This window comes from Herpailurus yagouaroundi, unplaced genomic scaffold (genome assembly GCF_014898765.1).
Source record: "Herpailurus yagouaroundi ecotype Mexico unplaced genomic scaffold, PumYag 29, whole genome shotgun sequence".
Classification (NCBI taxonomy): Eukaryota; Metazoa; Chordata; class Mammalia; order Carnivora; family Felidae; genus Herpailurus; species Herpailurus yagouaroundi.
The window spans coordinates 71,734,687-71,755,780 of record NW_024412377.1 but is presented as its reverse complement, the minus strand read 5'-3'; the positions used below and the strand labels follow the sequence as shown (position 1 = coordinate 71,755,780).

Genomic DNA, 21,094 nt, shown 5'->3' with positions numbered 1-21,094 from the left:
CATCCTAATTTGTAACCTCAATCTAAAGAGGACTTTTTCTGGTACTTAAAGGAGGTTCAGAAAGGAATATAATGATACTGGTATCTTGGTTCCACTATTAATATCTTTGTGTACTATTTAATCACATAAGCTTCAAACCACAAAATATAAGTTATATATTCTCTCTCCTGCACTCTTTAAAGGAATAAAATAATTTTCCAAATGGCTTTCCAGTAAGTATCCTGGAAACAAATAGAGAAACTTGTGGAAATGAAAAAATATTTGCTACTCTATACTAAACTATTCTCTCTAGTGAAATGAGAGAGAAAATTTCAACAACTATGGTAAGCAATGGTGTTTTTTTTAAACACAGACTCTGCTGTTTCTTTAGCCTGATGGTCTTATCTATAAAGTCAGTATGGCATGGTGAAGGGGTCAGTGTGGACTCAGACAAATGTAGTTACAAATCTGGCCCTGCAATTTACTATGATTGTAACCTCGATAACCTCGAGCAAGTTCCTAACATTGCTAAGCCTCAATTTCTTTGTAAAAGTCAGTCTGATCATAGCAATCTTATCAAATATGCTGTGAGCAGTACACAAGATCATGTTTATCAAGTAACTGGGCTAACATCAGGGATTCAACATGTGTCCAGTTCTGTGCGTGTCATTAATGTTAAGTCCTCCCCTCCAATGAAGTTCTTTAATATCTTATCCTTCTAAAATAAATCATGTCATCCTATCATTCACTCATTCTACCACGTGTATTGAGTGCTGTGCATATATACAAGATGTCAGGATATAAATGAAAGTCATTTTTGAATTTTTTTCATGTTTATTTATTTTTGAGAGAAAGAGAGACAGAACATGAACAGGGGAGGGACAGAGAGAGAGAGAGACAGAATCTAGAGCAGACCCCAGGCTCTGAGCTGTCAACACAGATCCTATGCGGGGCTCAAACCCACGAACTGTGAGATCATGACCTGAGCCGAAGTGGGACGCTTATTGAATAAAAGTCATTTTGGATATAAGTAGGGAAAAGGTGGATTATTCAGAAAAAGGGTTGGAGTGACTGGTTGGTAATTTCTATCTCTAACTCACATGGCCTAAAACTGTGTTGTCCAATACAATAACCATTAACCCCATGTGGCAATTGAGTACTTGAAATATGCTATTTTATGTGGAGATATATTAATATGTAAAATATACTCCAGATCTTGGAAACTCAGTTAAAAGAAAAGATTCCAAAATATCTCATTAAATTTTTTGTATATTGATTACCCATTGAAATGATAATATTTGTATATACTGGGTAACATAAAATATACTATTAAAATGAATTTCATCTCCTTCTCTTTACGTTTTTAATGTAGCTACTAGGAAAATTAAAATTGTGTTGCTCACAGGGGTGCCTGGGTGGCTCGGTCAGTTGAGGTGCCGACTTAGGATCAGGTCATGATCTCACAGTTCGTGGGTTTGAGCCCCGCTTCGGGCTGGCTGCTGTCAGCACACAGCTTACTTCAGATCTCTGTCTCCCTCTCTTTCTGCCCCTACTCTGCTCTAGCTCTCTCTCTCTCTCTCTCTCTCAAAAATACATAATACAATTGAAAATAAAAATAAAATCTTTAAAAAAAATTGCATTGCTCGCATTTGCGGATAGCACTATGTTTTTATTGGGCAGCATTGATCTAAATATTTACAACAAGAGAGGAAGATGAATGGGAAGGAGGGAAGGAAAGAGGTGGGGGGAGGGACAGAGGGAGGAAGGAAGAAAAAAGAAAAAGAATCTTGGAGAACTAAAAGATATAAGCCTTAAAAGATGTTACAGTTGAAAAGTCCTTTCTATGCATAACACCAATGGCAGAATATCTAAGAGACTGAGATTCAGTGCTTATAGCACAATGCCCAGCACTTAGCAAATGTTCAGTAAATGCCAGCTTGTATTATTTATAATGACCGCCTCTCTTATTTTAGGCAACATACTAGGTGCTAGAGTTACAGTGATAAAACAATCCAGTGTATTGAGGAATACTCAGCCTAATAATGAATACCAACAAGAAAAATTTTTGCAAACTTCTATATTTTATATTTACATTATATTTTTGGACCTGTAAAGGTATTATGGTTTAATTTTCTTTCAAAGAATGTGTACATACCTCTCCACATCTGACCCTAATTAGAATGAGAAACAATAATTTCTGTTCCGTGACTGTGAAAATTAACAGTAGTGGGATATTAAAAGGCATTTTTAGTTCCTTTGGCAAAACTTTCATTTTTTAATATACTGTAAATGTGTTCGGTAACAAAAATTAATTTAGAACCACTGGCATATATTTCTGTATCATACATATCATTCTCACACAAAATGATTCCTGAATCCTTCCACAATATTTCATAACACCTATCTAGGACCCTCCATGTAATTATGCTTGTATATATGTATATGTAAATACATTTACATACAAATATGCAGAGCAAATATGTTCATTTTTGAGCAGTCACAGCATTCCCCCCTCCTCTTCCACCCCCAGGCTCCAAGAGGAAGGAGTCTTGCTGCTCAGACAGCTTCAGGCCTGGCCTTTTGTCGTGCTGATTAGAATCTGAGCTGAGCTGCTGGATTTACATCTTAAAGGAAAAGGAGCCCTGGCCCCAGAAAAGGCTCCCAGAAAGGAGGAGGAGAGAATTAAAGGCTTCCAAGAGGGAGTTGGGAAGCAGAGTTTGGGGGAGTGGAGAGAGAGAGAAAGGAAAGAGAGAACAGTTACCTTGGTGAACCGCACTAAGTATTGAGATGTGAGATGAAATTGAAATACTGGGCTATTGATAAGGGATGCGGTCCTGAGATTTTGCCAGTGAAGAGAGAAGGCAGACTGAAGCCTGGCCGAGGGTTATATAATCCCCTGGTGATTTTCTGAGAGGCTGAAATGAGGATTTAAAATGCTTCTCATTAATTCTTGCCTATTCGACTGGTGTTTCTACTGGCTGTGTAACCACTGACACTGTGGTGAGAGCAGTTCTGTTAAATTAATTAAACAAGGAGGCCGTTAGATGGATATGGTTCTAAAGCCCCAGCGGCCTACCAAAGCAACCAAGAACCTAAGCCTGTAAATGCCTCAAAGGAAATCAAAACGCTAAGGACAACTGATCACAACCAACCAACCAGACATGAAGCTATAGCTAATCAAATAATTTCCTTTCTTTGCGTCTACAATTTCTTTTTTTTTAATGCTTATTTATTTATTTTGAGGGAGGGGACAGGCAGTGGGAGAGGGAGAGCAAGGATCCCCCGCAGGCTCAGCGCGGTCTATACAGAGCCCCATGGGAGCTTGAACCTATGAACTGAACTGCAAGATCATGACCTGAGCGAAACCAAGGTTCCCATGATTAACCAACTGAGCTCCCCAGGTGCCCTGCTTCTGTAATTTCTTTATAAAAGTCTTTCCTGAGCTCCTGCCACAGGGTGCTTGCTCCTAACCACCTCTGGTTCGGCCCTGCCTCACTCCAATCGATTTCTACTCAAACTCTTACAATTTTTAATATGCCTCAGTTTATCTTTTAACAGTTCAAAGCAGCCTGGCTTTCTCTGGGTTCCATGTATTACTTCAGCAACTGTCCTGAAAGTGAAGTCTGTGGGTTCCTTTGTAGCATAGCTGCATCTGTGGTGGTTTCTAGTGCCTTGCCCCAACATTTGCTCCATAAATGTGGGTTAAATGAAAAATCTGAGGGTCTGAGGATAGATTCGATGTTGCCATCTCCAAACACTAAATAGGCACAGCAACCAACATATTGAATGTGTCTGTATGGCTCTAGGTAGTGATAAAGCACTAAGCCAAGCACGACTTCTGTCTTCAAGTTTGGGATGCCAAGAGCTGAAATAGACCTGGTTCACAAGTTTTGTTCAGGTTTTGTTCTGTTTTTCTTTTTTCTTTTTTTTTTTTTTTTTAATATTCAATTATTCCTGGCAAGAAATACAAATTCTCAGCTTAAATACACAAGCTCACTTTACTGCAGCCCATACCTCCTCCTGCCCCAGAATTGGGGCTGGGGGAGCAGTGGAAGTAGGGGGGAAATGTCCTAGTTTCAGGGTGCTCTCTCCATCTTGGCAGCATAGGCAAATACTGGGAGAGGGAGGAGAAGGTATGGTCACCTAGAAGCCTGGGAAAAAATGTTGCATTCCGGGTTGGTAGCACATTAGAATCACCATGCAGCTTTAAAAAAAAAAAAAAACACCCTTGTTTAGGCCCAATCCATAATAATTAAAATTGAATTTCTGGGCATCTGTAATTTTTTTTAAGTCCCTGGGTGATTCTGAAGCTTAGTTAGAGATAAGAAGCACTCTCTCCTTCATCCTAACCAAGCTTGAGTCTCCACTTTCTACATCCCAACACTGTAGGTTCAGTCATGGGCCTAGTAGTCAGTAGCCTGGGGCCCTGAAGCTGAAGGGAGGTTCCTTACTTCCTCTCAGATTTTGCCGGTGTCTTGGAAAATTTTCCAATAGTTTCCTCATTCACTCTTGGAAGAGCCTAGATTTGGATGGTAAATTATATGGTCCCTCTATACTTATTGAACAGGAAAAGCCCAGCCTAGGTAGTATTTCCTGAGAACCCTTCCAGCAACAATTCGAATGTTCTTTCAGTCTCTTCCTTCCTCAAATGTCTTTCTTTCCAGTCCTTTCTTTCTCTTGCATCAGATAAGGCTTAAACACCCTCCAAACAATACATTTCCTCATTCTCCCCCCTCCCTCTAGCCCCAAGAATTTTTTCACCTTCACCTTCACCTTCACATTTGTAGACTATAGCTTAAAGATTTTATCTTGTTTGTCCTATTTGGGGGCAGGGAGAGAGGGAAGTAACCCCATGTTCTGTGTGGTCAGACCACCCCTTGCTTTTCTCCAGACCTTGAATGACTAGAAAGAAATGTCTATCAAACACCATGCTCCCAAAGAAATGGAAACTCACTAACGCATGAACTTCGGACTACTACAGATAGAAGAATGAGGGGCCCCATGGGTCTTCTAGATTCATCCAAATCATAGACTTTGCACAAAGGAACACAGAGGCCAGAAACTGTCCTCTTCCTACATCTTCCCTATCCTGACCTTTCTTCTGGCTTGACCCCACACTTTGGATCATAATGCCATATCTGATACTCCTTGGGTTTTGGTCATAAGCTTGCTTTTCCCTCTACCTTTGCTTTGCTTGTGTCCTAATTTTTGCACATTATAATCCTCCCTCCTTGGACCGACTCCTAGAGCTCTTCCTGGATTCTATATCCTGGATTCTGTTTCTAATTCTAGTGATTCCTCAAGAACACGGGCCAGGACTAGAAGCTACCGCTTGTGGCAAAGATGATACACAGTCCAATTTAATGACAAAGAGCTTCTGATGTAGCCATAAAGTCCTTGATTTTTCTTCATGTTTACTACCTGGATTGCCCTCTTCTCACCAAAGTCCAGAAGATTTCTTGGCAGGGCCTGATCCGAGGAAGTGAATCTGTTTTCAGTCTCAGGTACAGTTCGTTTCATGACCCTCCCTTCTCCTTCCATTCAGTCACAGCTCAAGCTCTGCATTCTCTTCATCACATTTCCTAGCACCCTCCTGAACTGCCTCAGCTCTCCATCTTCCTTCAAATATGAGTTGCTAAATTGGTTGATGAGCCAAAGACTGGGTTTTACTAACCACCAAATGTTTGTACCTGCAGAACTCATTTGTAATGGAGCAGGGGTTGCAAATTCCAAGGACGCTGGGGGCAGCCTGGCTGGGTGACTGAGTGAAGCAAGCTGGGCAGGAATAGAGCAAGCTGGCGTGAGCCTGCCCTGGCAAAAGTGTCCAGCTGCCATTCTCCTGCAGTGAACTATTGCCATGGAGGAATACTGGTCCCAAATGCTCTTTTCTTTTTTCAAGAAAAAAAAGATATCCAGATTCTTGCGAGCAGTCTGTTCATTTTTTGAATATTGACAACTGATTTTTAAAAATCTAAATTAAATTCTATCCTGGCTAAACAGAACTCATCTGTGCCTAGGATCTAGTTCTCTGACTGCAGGTTTACAATGGCTTTTCTAGTGTATTCTCAGATAAACTTTTGCATAATGTGATTTTAAGAGGGAAAAATCATCTAAGTCAACCCAACATGAAATTAAAGGGTGTGAAATTGTAAAGGATATCCTGGAAATCTACAGATGCTGGTGTTTATGCATAAAAACAACAGTTGCAACAACAGGAATTCCTATTAGGTGACAAATGGCCACTTAAGAACATCTTTTAATGAAAGGAGATTTTAAACATTCTATAAGAGGTCCACTGTGCATGCTTTTGTGCCTGAACACTTCATTTTTCATAAACAAAAAGCCTCTAATTGTCTTCCATTTTAAAACATCTTCGTCAGCAAAGATATTAAGGAGGTAGTTAGAGGGGAAAATAATGACACTATAAAAGTTGGCAGTAGAATCAGTTAATCTCTTGTCCCTTATGACAGTTTGCATTTTGAGTGACAACTAAGGTTTTCTACTTTACAAATGTGGTTGCTTTATTCTTGAGCAAGGTAATAATAATAAAAAAAAAACATTATTTTCCACTATTACTGGACATTAACTTTTTAAAAAGTCAAGATGTAATGTTTTAATATTTCAACAAAGGCAATACTTTGAAATGCAAAGTATTTCAACCTGCAATGGCAAAAATGGCTGTGTGACTAAAACTCTGGAGCATAATTTCTCAGCCTCAGTACTACTGACATTTAGCGTCAATCTTTTGATGTGGAAGGCTGCCCTGTGCACTGCAGGCTTCTTAGCAGCATCCCTGGCCTCTACCTCCTAGATGCCAGCAGTACCCTCCCCAGCTCCCGTCTGAAACAATCGAAAAGTATCTCTCCAGATATTGTTAGATATCTCCTGGGGACCAAATTTGCCCCCACTTGAGAACCATTGCTCTAGATGAAATTCTGTACATCACAACTTGGATTTTGATTCTCCAAAAAAAGTCTTACAATGGTCTTCACACAACTGGAAAGAGTGGGAAAAGTATCAGTGCTGACTTCATGTAAGTCCTCAAGGGGACTGTAGAGGTTGGGGAGGGAAGTCTTTGAGATAAGAGCAGTGAGTCTATACTGACAAGAAAGTTGCTCTGGGGGGCAAACTGGGTCAGCCCTGGATGTGAAATCCACTCTTTTCCTTGACAATAATGCCTCCACAAGCAGGAACCTAATAGAGATCTATCAGGCTAGTCAGCAACATCTGGTAGATTCCAAACTACAGATGGGGAACTCCAGCCTTCCTCTGGCCAAGTCTGAGGTGAAATTTCAACATTGTGAAAGATGGGTTGATACCTAATGGTTAGACATTTAATAGGGAATTCTTTTTTTTTTTTTTCTTTTCCATTTTGGAAAGAAAACATTTTTCCAGAAAAACATGAAAGGTTATAATAGTGGTTTGAAATCAGTAACTTTCAATTTTTCTTTGTGGTTATGGAAGAAATCATCAATTCCATTTCTCAATAGAACCTTACAAACACAGTAGGCCAAATGCCAGAGCAGAAATTAAATGGCTATGCGATCCTCGAGGGAAGACATACTTTAACTATGAAGTATGCACACCAAACCTTGAGAACAGTACACGAAAGAGAATGAGCTAGAGTATGTGGTGTTCACATTTGCTGTTTTGACGGCGCTGTTTGTCAAAATAACTACAATTTTCAAAGAAAAGACTGCTTAATTTTTACTCTATTGCTTTTCTGTCTGGTAGGACCTATAAAGAATAAGTTCACTAACTTTTTGGTTGAGTTTCAGTTTACTTGTTTCACCAGTTAAATATTTCAAAATGGTATCTTCTAGTCTTCTTTTTATATTTTGTTAGCTTAAAATCTGTTTCGATGATACTGTGATGGTGGACACATGTCATTTTGCCAAAACCCATGGAAGGTACAATACAGAGAATGAACACTAATGTAAGCTATAGACTCTAACAATAATGTGTCAATACTGACTCATCAATAACATATGTATTACACTAATGCAAGATGTTAATGATTGGGGAATCTGGGACAGGGGTGTGAGTGGAGGCGGTTATAGGGGAACTTTCTACTCGTTGCCCCTATAAACCTTAAACTTCTCTAAAAAATAAAGTCTATTAATTTTTAGAAGCCCATTTAATACATTTTATAAAAAAAGCCCAACAACATTACAATTCTGTAAGTATCTTTTAATTAGGCCTTTGAAAAATATATACAATTTTATTACAAATTTTTTTTTTTTAATGTAGGGGCACCTGGGTGGTTAGTTGAATGTCTGACTCTTGATTTGGGCTCAGGTCACGATCCTAGGCTTGTGGGATCAAGCCCTATGTTGGGCTCTGTGCTGAGTATGGAGCCTGCTTAAGATTCTGTCTCTGTGCCCACTGCCCCCATCCCCCGCCTCAAATTAAAAAAAAAAAATTTAAACCACAAAATGCAACATCCTAAAAAAAACCCCAAATTTACTATTGATGTTAATTCCTACAAGTTTGCTGTGCTACAACACACAAGTCAAGAAGTTAATAAAATCTGTATGGTTTTTATACCGAAGCTAATATTGAGCCACACTGGAATTCACATTCTTAGCAAAACAGTTCCCTGAGCACACACTCCACACATATCATTACAGGATGGTCATTTATTCTTCATCTTCTTCCTCATCCTCTTCATCTTCTTCTTCCTCTTCCTCCTCATCCTCTGGTTCATTTTTCTTTGAACCTATTGGTCTGCCAAGGCCCCTCTTTCCTGTTTCACTTTTGCCCTTGGCACGAATTGCAGCAATTTCCTTTTCATATTTCTCCTTTAGCTTTAGCTGCTTTCAGGTCATATAGTTGCTTACCTTCTTTGGCTGACTGTTCAGACCACATTACACCCCATTTTTTTGCAGTATCCCCAATGGATAAAACACAGTGTTCACCTTTGATCTTTGGATGGTGTTCAGAACAAAACAATAAGAAAGCAGACGGAGACCTTTTAGGAGCATTGGGATCTTCTTTCTTTCCTTTCTTGTCACCTTTGGGAGAAACACAATTTTTCATCTGTGAGTGAGCTTTGTCATTTTTTACCATACCTTCAAATTTCGACTTTTCCTTTACAGACATGGTCTTCCATCTCTCTGAACATTTCTTGGAGAATTTGGTGAGATTGATAGAAGAGTCTGGATGTTTCTTCCTGTGCTCTTCCCGGTAGATCTGTATGAAAAAGGCATCTGAGGACATCCTGTCCAGCAGCTTGTTAGGGTCTCCTTTACCTATGGTGACAGACAGCATCTATCAGGTGGTGGCTTTTCCCATGGAGGGGCAGGATCCACAGAGGCTCTAGTTTATCACTAATGCCATCCTCAGCCTCTTGTTTGGCAGAGTTCTCCAAGTCCTGCCATGGACCACACCCCCCTTAATTAGGACTTTTGAAAATTTATCTGAGCCCTGCTTATTCACTGCTACAAGATGATTGTTCAAGATGAAGTAGAGAGAGGAAAAAGTTTTCTTCCTTGTCCAAGCCTGGCCACAGAGCGCTCTAATTCCAGCTCGTGGAAAATACTATTTGAGCATTGTGAACAGTGGGCCTCAAACTGAATTATATTTAAACATCTTCTTCATCTCGGTAATTTCATGTGCTTTTATGTTTTTTTCTCACAAAGTCACTTTTAAAGTAAAATCCACTCAGAATTGTTTATAATGCATTTTACACGATAGGCTAAATTTGTTTCCAATTAACAGCATATAATATTGGCTAGGGAAACTGTAAGTAATGAGGAATCAGAGAGCTTTTTCATGGACTTTATCCATATAACAGCAAACAAGTCATTGTGCTAAAATATATAGTAAATATGTTTTATCAGTGGCATTCTATTCACCCTGTCATAAAAATTATTGGTTCCAGTTTTAGTCTCTGCCATAATGGGAGATTTTTCAACATGGAAGTCTCTTGGATGATTGTGAGAGGGACGCTCACTAGTCACAGGGGGGCCCAGAGCAGAGCTTCATACCAGATGCTCTGAAGGAAGAGGGTAATCTAAAGAAAATCTTAATAATCCTGTATTCAGAGGATATAGAGTCTAGTTGGAAGGTAAGAACTTACATTTATCACAAACATTAAGAATATACCCAACGCAGCTAAGGGTAAATGCAACTGAACTCAAGAGTAAGCTGGAATAAGCCAAAAAGTGTCGAATTCTTAGTGTTAGGAGGCACAGAACAAAGTGGTAAACTCACAGATTCTGGACTGCTAAAGACTAGGGTTCTACTCCACGTTGTGGAAGCCTGGGCATGTTACTTGACCTCTGTGGCTTTCAAATCCTGTATCTGTGGAGCAAAGCAAGGTGATGTCATGTCTTTTAGGAGGTAGATCCATGGTAAGTATGTAATAAGTGGTGGTTTTATCATCATGGTTAGGACAACGAATAAGGATAACAAAGTTATGTTCCCTGAAGAAGGTACATGTTTCCAAGAAGGCGAGATATAGCTCTGTGGAAAGTAAAGAGATTTGATTTCAAGGTAAAAGTTTGTATTTCCAAAGCAGTAGGAAGGAACAAGTCACAATTTGAGGTAAGACTAAGAGAGGGAAGTTCCTTTGGGGGATTTATATGAAATAAAATCAATGCAGTGTTGACACCATTTAGGAAATAATATCTGAAGGTTCAGTAGAGGAAAGCAAAATGTAGAGAGAATCAGTTCAGGAGTCAGAAGACCTGTGTTCTAGACTAAGTTTTACCTTAAAGTCTTAATTCCTCTCCTGATTAACTCTGTGACTCTGGGCAGACCAAATCCTCTCTGGGATTTCAGTGTTCATCGGTGAAATTGGATGTGCAGTCTCTGAGGGTCACTCAAGACCTATGGCAAATAAGAGTGTAAGTTCTTGGGCATAAAAGTGACATGATTAAACCAGGAAAACAGCTGCTCCTCAAGCTCTTTGTAGTATGTATCAGAATGGGAAACAGTCAGAGGAGGACTAAGATAGACAAAGAGGTACATTTACAAAGCCAGTCTCACAACAGGACACCAGGAAGGACTGAATGAATCTGTTAAGTTGGTGCAGGAATGGATATTAAGAGGCCCATGAGTTCGGAGAATGAAAATGGCATGAAAATTACTGAAATCAAGAGATAGTAGTTATTTGTAGAAGAAAGGGAACATAATAAGCTTATTTTTCAAAGAAGTTAAGTGTCAGGACATGGCAGGATATCATTAATATTGACTAATGAGCAATAAATTAGATTTAGTGATTTGATATAAGAATAGATTATATTACACATTTTAATTACCACTTTATCATTTTAAAGAATTTCTAAAAACTGATTATGAAATTCATATAAGTGCACAAAAGTCCAAAGATAGCCAAGACAAATTTGAAGAAGAAGAAAGAAACAAAGATTTGCTCCATCAGCTATCATGATTAATGTAGCACTATATCAACTAAAATAATGTGGTGTTAGTGGTGCCTGGGTGGCTCAGTCAGATGAGCTCTTGGTTTTAAAACTCTTGATTTCGACTCAGGTCATGATCTCAGGGTTTAAGCCCCTAGTCAGGGTCTGTGCTGGTAGGTTGGAGCCTGCTTGGGATCCTCTTTCTCTTCCTCTCTGCCCCCCCCGCCCCCCCCCCCCCCGACTCTCACGTGCACGTTCTCTCTCTTCCAAAATAAATAAATACATTTTTAAAAAATGTGGTGTTAGGGGAAGAGCAACATCTCAATGAATGGAAAAGAAGCCAGACTATCAAAGAATGGAAACACCTAATCTTACATTAGACTTCAGTGCATGCAGAGGTGACCTTAAAAACCAGCAAGCATTGTAAGTAGCTTCACCATCCATATGGAAAACCATAAAACTACCTCTCATACTTCAAAAAAAATTCTAAGTGAATTCAAGACATAAATGTGAACACAATAAATACCTTTTTATCATTTGTAGAGGGAAGGAGTTCTGAAACCAAGCTCAGAAAGTAAAAAGCATAAAGGAAAGACCGATTAATTTGACTCTTATTGTTGATAAGGTTATCAATTTGGAGAGCAATCTGGTAGCATCTAGAAAAGCTGAAGATGCATGTGTTTTAGACCCAGAAACTCCAATTTTCTTATAAACTTCAAAGAAACTTGAAGAGTTGTACATAAGAAGGCGTGCTGTGGAGTCTATAGTAGTGGAAGATTGGAAGCCACATACATACATATTAGAGGGATGGATAAGTAAATAATGATGGAACTCCCATACCTGTTAAATTTATCTAAACCTAGATCTACATGCATCAATATGGATAGAACTTAAAATACTACATATCAATTATGGATTCATATACATGTAGTAAAATTATAGATAATAGATGGGCAGGGTGTATTCCTACTTCAGGATAGGAGTTATTTTGGAGAGAGGAGAAGGGAAATAACAACAGGGAGGGGAGTTCAACATTCTTCAACTGTATGTATCTGTGTATTTTTTTAACAATAAAGAAAATCTGAGTGATGCGTAATGAATATTTATTATATTACTACTTATATCTTTCTGTATGTTTGAAATATTTCAGAATAAAGAATTGGTGTTAGTAAGGTACAGTGGGAAATTTTTATCACTCTATAATTCAAATATTCCCTACGTATAAGTGTTTGAATTTTAAGAAATTATAATTACTGTCTTGGGAATGTTTGGAATTTTTACTTCAAATTTTCAGAGCTTTGGGTTTGTTTTGGTTTTGGTTTTTTCATTTTGGTTTTAGGTCTCTATTTCTTAAATTGTTGAATAAAACTTTCATGGGAATGAAATGCCATAAAACACTGATAGCTCTATCCCCAAAGCATTCTTGGCTTATAAAGATTCATTGCATGGCTCCACTTTAATTTTGGCCACTAATTAAATAATCAGAGGCCACTAACAATTGAAAGTATGAGTGAGTTAATAAAATATTCAATTCACTAAAATTTACTTTCTAATACATTTCAAACATGGAAGTATGTATAAAACGAGGTATACCTGTAAATTCCAAAGTGTAACTCAGGCTCCTGGGACTATAGACCCCTTTGATCTTGTCACAAATTGGCTCCTGGAAACCAGAGGCCTCCTGGACTCAAGTCTCCAGGGACCTTACCCCTGAAGCATCTCAAAACAAATAAAGTGGCTGAGACAGATGCTGGACCCAGACAGAATGGCAACCATTTGACAAAATTAACCCCCAAACGATGTGAACAGACAATTCTCCACATGTAATTATGGCTTTTGTTATTTTTCCCCCATGAAAGCATTCTATTGCTTTGGCTTAAATGCCACAGATAGAGATATTCAGCCTTGGCTGGCAATATTTCTGATCCATATTTCAATAGATTATCCTGAATTGGCCTCCTGGAAGCATTTATGCTGACCAGTTTTGAAAACCTCTCTGTCAGCCCTTACCCTTACCTGCTAACGCCCAGCTCTAATGGATGAAAGCAGAGGGTGATGATAATCACTGTCTGCCCAGCCCTGAGTGCAGTGCCTGAGTCTGCAAAACAGCCTGTCTGGAGGGGGAAAAAAAAAAGGAAATAAAGAGTGTAATTCAATGAATACTTGGGAATCAAGTTTGAGGGTCTCTTTTTCCTTTTAAGGGAGTAGTGATATCAGAACCAGGATTATGAAAAAGAGTTAGTAAAAATAGGATCTTTGTGAATTAGAATAGCAAGGCCATTTCAAATTGAATTACACAGGATCATGGCAATTAGAATTGAAAAAGATCTCTCAGTCTTTCTCTGTCAAAGCATGATTACTCCCAATGGTATATTCTCCCGAGCTTAGTCTAGTCCAATTTTAAATGATTCAAGTGATGGAGGCTTCTCGGCTTCTCCTGGGATATCATTTCACAGTCTAAAATAGCTAACTACTAGGGGAGGCCCCCTATATATATTTTTTGCCTTATTTCCATTATTCTGCTTTGTATTTCCCCAGTCCACCTTAAAATTACTTGAATTTAATTTTAAATGGGTACAATCTACATTTAAATAATCAAACCCAGCTGAGTCTGGATCTTTTGGGATAGACTAATCTCTCCCTTTTCCTCCCTACCCCCCCTTAAATATGTGTATATATACACACAAACATATACGCATCATACATGTGCTCACATATACACAAGTAGAAAATATTACAAAGCTGCAATATGTTTATGAAAAAAATTAATGAAAAGACGCCTAAGTTTTAGGTCACTAGTTGATAAAAACAATTATCAATTGCTTTTAACTGATACAGGAGCAACAAACAATAAACCTAAATGTTATGTCACTTTCCGAATATTATATTTATTGTGCATAGGTAAAATCATATGATCTTATAGTGTTTACTATAGCTTATTCAGTGTATATCACAGAGATAAACAGTTTGGTACTGATGCCATAAATATATTTATAGAAATTATTTTGTCCACATTTTTTTGCACTCATTGAAACAATAGTGACTCATTTTTTTGTGGATGGGCTCATTCTTAGACCATATTTGGTTTGAGCGTTGAGTAAGTTGTAGAGCCTGAGGGAACAGCTTGGGGTGTTCAAGGTTAATGGAGGTTGCTTAAGGGTATTTAAATTTGATCAAGGAATGTATATAGCTTTCCATGTCCTTTCCAAAGAGCTTCCCTGAAGTGTTTTTCACACCTGTCAATCAACCAACCAATGTCCAATCAGGTAGGAAGATAGGTATCCCAGAAAAGGAGAAAAAAAATGTAAACATAAATGTAAAAAATGTAAACAAAATGTAAACAAAAAAATGTAAACAAAAGTGATTTGAGGTTTCTTTAGAAAGACAGAATTCAGTATTTTCATGGGCATGGGTTGTTTTTTTTTATCTCATCAATTCATAAAAATTTTTGAGCTGGAAAGAATCTTAGAGCTGGAAATCTTTGAGCTAGACTCATCTAGCTCAGTGATTACACAGTTGTGGTCTAAAAAATTATAAAGGGAGTCTGTGCAGCAATTTAAAATTTTAAATTTGTAGTTGGGTGAATTTCAGTTAAATATGTGGATTGAACATGTTTTTACATCAAATTCCTCCATAAATCTTGTAAAGATTACAACAAAGATATTTAAAAGAACAAAGAGAATGTGAGAGAAGACAGTAGCTAAAGAGACATGTCTACACATTTTTTGGAAGATGAAAGTAAATGTATGGTAACTGAATGAGTTGAACAGTGAAAGCTAATAATAGCTAACGATTTTCAAGCACTTATCATGTGCTAAGCATTATTGTAAAAGCTTCACATAATTTAATTCAGTTAACTCTCACCACAACACTGTGAGGTAAGTAGCATTATTCTCTCCATTTAACAGGTGATGACTCTGAGGCAGAGTGGGCTCATAAGAAAGCTGTTAAGTGGTAGAAACTAGCAGATAAAGCCAGAGGATCTAACTTCCACAACTGTGCACAGGGGAAGATCAATGACAAGCAAGACAAACTGACCCACCAAAGCCTATTGACTGGTTGAAAGACTAGAGAGAAAACACTTAGAACACTGGCTCCCCTTTACTTTTCCAAGTAAAAGGAGATTTTAAACTTCCAACTAGGTCAGAAGATTGGAGGATTCTTAATGGCAGAAACTGAATGTCCTTGAAAAAATACAATAATTAACATTGTAGGTTCCCATGAAAAAGCCAGATAGTCACCCAATATCACACAGTGGTGCCTGTCTACAATCCCACCTATGTACGGAGAGCTTACAGTCAGATTTTACTGCATCACTCTTGATGTTTGTTTCTGTTGACTGTCTTATCTCTTGCTAATAGGTCGCTTTTCCCTTGCTTTTTAGTGTTCTCATTTTTTAAAAATTTTATTTATCTTGAGGGGTGCCTGGGTGGCTCAGTTGGTTAAGCGTCCGACTCTTGATTTTGGCACACGTCATGATCTCATGATCATGGCATACAGCCCCAAGTGGAGCCTGCTTAAGATCCTCTTTTTCTTTCCCTCTGCCACTCCTCCATGCACTTTCTCTCTCTCAAAAAAAATAAAATAAAACAATAAAATAAAAGCTTATTTATTTTGAGAGAGAAAGAATGCATGTGTGGGGGAGGGGCAGAGAGAGAAAGGGAGAGAGAGAATCCCAAGCAGGCTCCATGCTGTCAGAGACCAATGCAGAGCTCAAGCTCATGAACCATGAGATCATGACCTGGCCAGAACTCAAGAGTCGTATACTTAACCAACTGAGCCACCCAGGCACCTCAGTGTCTCATTTTTGACTGAATGCAGCACAGTATGTGCAGAAGACCAATGGACACTGAAAACAATTTTGTTTGAATGCCCATGTGGGAAAAAAAACTGAACATTGACTCCTACCTAATACCACACACAAAATTAATTAAAAGTGGATTACAGACCTAAATTTAAAATAATTAAGCTTTTTAAAAAATTTATTTTTATTTTTATTTTTTTTAATTTTTTTTTTTAACATTTATTTATTTTTGAGACAGAGAGAGAGCATGAACAGGGGAGGGTCAGAGAAAGAGGGAGACACAGAATCTGAAACAGGTTCCAGGCTCTGAGCTGTCAGCACAGAGCCCGATGCGGGGCTCTAACCCAGACAGCGAGATCATGACCTGAGCCGAAGTCGGTCGCCTAACCGACTGAGCCACCCAGGCGCCCCACAATTAAGCCTTTAAAAGTGAAACAAGAGGCGCCTGGGTGTCGCAGTCGGTTAAGTGTCCGACTTCAGCCAGGTCATGATCTCGCGGTCCATGAGTTCGAGCCCCGCGTCAGGCTCTGGGCTGATGGCTCAGAGCCTGGAGCCTGTTTCCGATTCTGTGTCTCCCTCTCTCTCTGCCCCTCCCCCATTCATGCTCTGTCTCTCTCTGTCCCAAAAAATAAATAAACATTGAAAAAAAAATTAAAAAAAAAAGTGAAACAAAAATATATTCATGAACTTATAGTAGCAAAGATATCTTAAAAGGCACAAAAGGTCCTAATCCAAAAAAAAAAAAAAAAAAACCCAGATTGATCTATTAGAATTCATCAAAATTAAGGAACTTGGTTCATCAAGAAACACCATTAAGAGAGTGAAAGATAAAGACACAAACAGGAAGAATATATCTGTATACGGATATCTGACAAAATACTTACAAGAGCATGTAAAAAACCTTCAAACAAATAAAAGACAACCTAATGTAAAAATTAAGTGAAAACTTAGAAAGAAACATCACAAAAGCACATATCCAAATATCCAATAAACATAGGAAAAAACATTCAGTATCACCAGTCACCAGGGATATGTAACTTAAAATGACAATGGGGAATCACTGTAAAACCACCAAAATGGCTTACATTAAAAAGACTGACTATATAAGTGGTGTCCGGGTGGCTTAGTCGCTTAAGGATCTGACTCTTGATTTTGGCTCAGGTCACGATCTCAGGGTTTGTGAGCTCAAGCCCTGCATGGGGCTCTGTGCTAACAGCATGGAGCCTGCTTGGGATTCTCTGTCTCCTTGCTCTCTGCCCCCCACCCCCACTCTCTCTCTCTCTCTCTCTCTCTCTCTCTCTCTCTCTCAAAAACAAATAAATACACATTAAAAAACAAAAAGACTAACTATCAAATTTTGGTAAGGATTATGAGCAATTTGAACTTGTTGAACTTGTTGACACAAGTATAAATTGATGCAACCAGTTGGGAAAACTGTTTTGTAGTACCTACTAAAGCTAAATACATACCTATTCTACAAGTCAGCAATTTTACTCCTAGGCATATATCCCAAAGCAGTGGGTTTATATGTCTACCAAAATACATGTAAAAGAATATTCATAGAAGCTTTATTCACAGTAGCCTCAAATTGGAAATAATCAAAATACATATTTGTGAGAAAATGCATTTAAAAACTGTAGTAAATTTATATGGTAGAATAGTAAACAGTTATTTAAAAAGTTTTAAAAGAAGAATAAATTACTACTATATGGAACAAAATCAATAAGCCTCACAGGTAATATTTTTGGTAAAATGCAGATATAAAAACATATATACTGCATGATTCAATTTATATGAAGTTCAAATACAGTACAAAGTACCTATGGTATTAGTGGTTAGAATTAGCAGTCAGGGGAGTCTTATCTGTGGTACTGAAAATGCTCTATACCATGACCATGTGTTAGGTACATGAATTCGTACTTGTAAAAATTCATCAAGTTGTACATTTAATATCAGTGCACATTACTGAATACACATTATTCTCAATGCAAAAATGTGAAAGTTTTTTTTTTTAAAAAAGTGTCATCTAAGATCATGACACATTTGAAGAAAATCTCTAAAACAGAACAAAATGAAACAAAACAGACTACATTTTTTCCGGAGAGTTAGGAGGATATATTCATCTATGAAATAGAAAGCAGGAATTAAACACAAACAAAAAACTCAAGAAAAAAAAAAAACAGAGAACAAGAAATAGTCTTTGAGAAAAAAAATAAGTAAAAGGTAAAAATTCCATAGAAAATAAAGTTAAGGAAATTATCTAGCAAACAACAAACAATTGGGAGATAGTCAATAAAAGTTAAAAGATGTTTAAACAACTTCGTCATTCTAGGCAAATGTGCTCATTGAGGCCACAATGGTCCTTGCCTTCCATAATTTCGGTCTAATCCTGGGAAGAACCTGGGCATATTCTGTAACAAGGCTGTTCAGTGACTGCAACACTTGTGTGTGTGTGTGTGTGTGTGTATGAGATTATTTATTTATGTCAACTCATCTTGGTAACAACTATTTCCTCATGAAATATGATCGGCAACGATAATTTTTTGAAGAAAATTGAGAAGACACATGAATTAACCTTTACTTAATTTTATTTGGTAGATGAAACATTCCAAAACGTGAGATCTATCTGAGAGAAAGAGAATAATAAATATGGTCCCTAGTGGTTAAAACACAACAAAACAGTTAGAGACAGGTAGGAATAGTTCCACACAGTTCTTTTGATATATCACAGAACTTTTTTTATCATGTAAGCCTCTGTTTTATCCATTTTAGAATATTGTATGTGATCACTGCAAAGTAATTTCTGCTTTCCCATTTCCTTAGATAAATCACGTACATTGTAGAAAATTTGGATAATACTGTAAGACACAAATAGAAAAATCAACCGTGACTATTCTGCACAGAGATAAGCACTATTGATACTCAGTTAAAATTCTTAAAGTCTTTTATCTTTCTCTTTCACCATAAATACATTTTGGGGGACAAGACTGAGATCATATTATACATATAAGCTTGAGCCTTTTTTTCATGTAATAACATATTGTGGTCATCTTCCTATATATTTTTTTTTAATTCATAATATGTCATCTTATAGATGGCCCATGATTTATTTATCATTATCTTTTTGTTGGACATTTAGTTTGTTTGAATTTAAAAATATTATCAGTGCTACAAATTATGATAATAACATAAAACATTTGTACATTTTTAAGGCATCTGATTCTTATTGCCAAATTGCCTTTTAGAAATGTTATCTAAATTTACATTCACATTAGGCACTGAGTGAAGTGTCTTTTTCATTGAGTCCTAGCCAAATCTGGAAATGCCCATTTTTATAAAACCTTCAACAATCAAAAGGGAAAAAAGTTAACACTACTTTTTAAGTTTGAATTTCTGCTTATAACATCGTTGAACATCTCTTCAAGTGATTATCAGCATTTTTGTTTTCCTCTTTTCTGAGTTGCCCATTCATGATATTTTCCCCAAGTTTCCTCATGTTAGGATTTTTTCTTCTTTTTCTTTCTCTCTCTCTCTCTGTTTTTTTTTTAGACAGAGAGTGTGTGTGTGCAAGTGACCGAGGGGCAGAGAGAGAGAGAGAAAGGGAGAGAGAGAGGGAGGGAGGGAGGGAGGGAGGGAGGGAGGGAGAGAGAGAGAGAGAAGTGGGGCTCACCCAGGGCTTGTGTTTTTACCCAAAGTGGGGCTCATGCTCACCTGATGTGGGACTTGACTCACCAACTGTGAGATCATGACCTGAACCCAAGTCAGATGCTTAATGACTCAACCACCCAGGTACCTTCTTCTTTTTCTTCTTAATATGTAAGCGCTTTAATAAGTTAAAGCTCTTAAGATAAATAATGTCTAAATGCTTTTTCTCTTTTGGTGTTGCTTTTCTTTGTTTGACAAATTATGCACGTTTGCATGAAGTAACATTTATGAATGGAAAGGTAAATGGAAGAACAGGGTCAAAGGAATTGACAACCTGTACTACCGTAAGCATGGCTACATTTGAAAAGCATAGCTGACAATGGCATTGGCAAATCTAGAAGGGGAAGAAGACTGGAATAAAATGGTTCTTGTGGATGAGATGTATTTTGGGGGAGTTTCCCATATATTTGTATTATGTAAGCAGAGCATTAACAAGATAAAGGTTCTCTCGAAAATCTACTCAGAAGTTAATTCTTCAAACCACGATGGAAATCTTTCTTTTGCAGAATGAATAAGTCTTTTGGCTAAACATGGATAAAAGCTTTTGCTCAATGTGGCATAATAACTCTAGTAGGCTCACAGCAGCAAAGCTAAGTCTGTCTTGAAGTGTCTTATTACAATAAAATAAAATTTAACCTCTTAAACCCAAGACATAAATCACTCACTTTTCTTTTCTTTCAAACAATTTGTGAGTATATTATCATAAATGCTACCTGTCACAAGACTGATAGCTGTCAGTAGCTGAAAAATATGAATAACATCGAAAATGCATTTGAATATGAAAACCATGATAGCATTTTGTAGAGAGGTGACAATAATAAGAGGTTATGTCAGACAAGAAAAATTTTCAGGAATTGGGAAATCAAGAAAAGTTTCTTCAGATTAAGTAAGTTCCTAAATCAGTCTCGCCAGAATGGTATTTCACCAAATTTAACAGTCAATAAAATACTTACTGGCTTTTCGTAGTTGGTAGCAATGGCAAATTGAGTTTACCTTGTGAATTTTTATATTAAATCTATGCATCAAGTTGCAGAGCATAATTTCAAAACTGCACAATCTGAGTTTATATAGCTTTCCAAATGATATCTTAAACAGTCATTAATATTTCTCCAAAAATGTAAAAATAAGCTCACCTGAATTTTAAAATGTACTTTTAATCATTAACTAAGATGAGTAAACCCAGATGCCTTTTAAAAGATTCATCTCAATGTATTTCAGATAAAAGAAGTTTTATCCAAAT

The 21,094-nt window shown here is 37.5% G+C and overlaps 1 pseudogene; it reads right to left on the bottom strand.

The window, feature by feature from the left end:
• Nucleotides 1-8,575: 8,575 nt before the first annotated feature.
• Nucleotides 8,576-9,489, bottom strand: LOC121041248 (high mobility group protein B2-like; annotated as a pseudogene).
• Between the last annotated feature and the right edge of the window lie 11,605 nt (nt 9,490-21,094).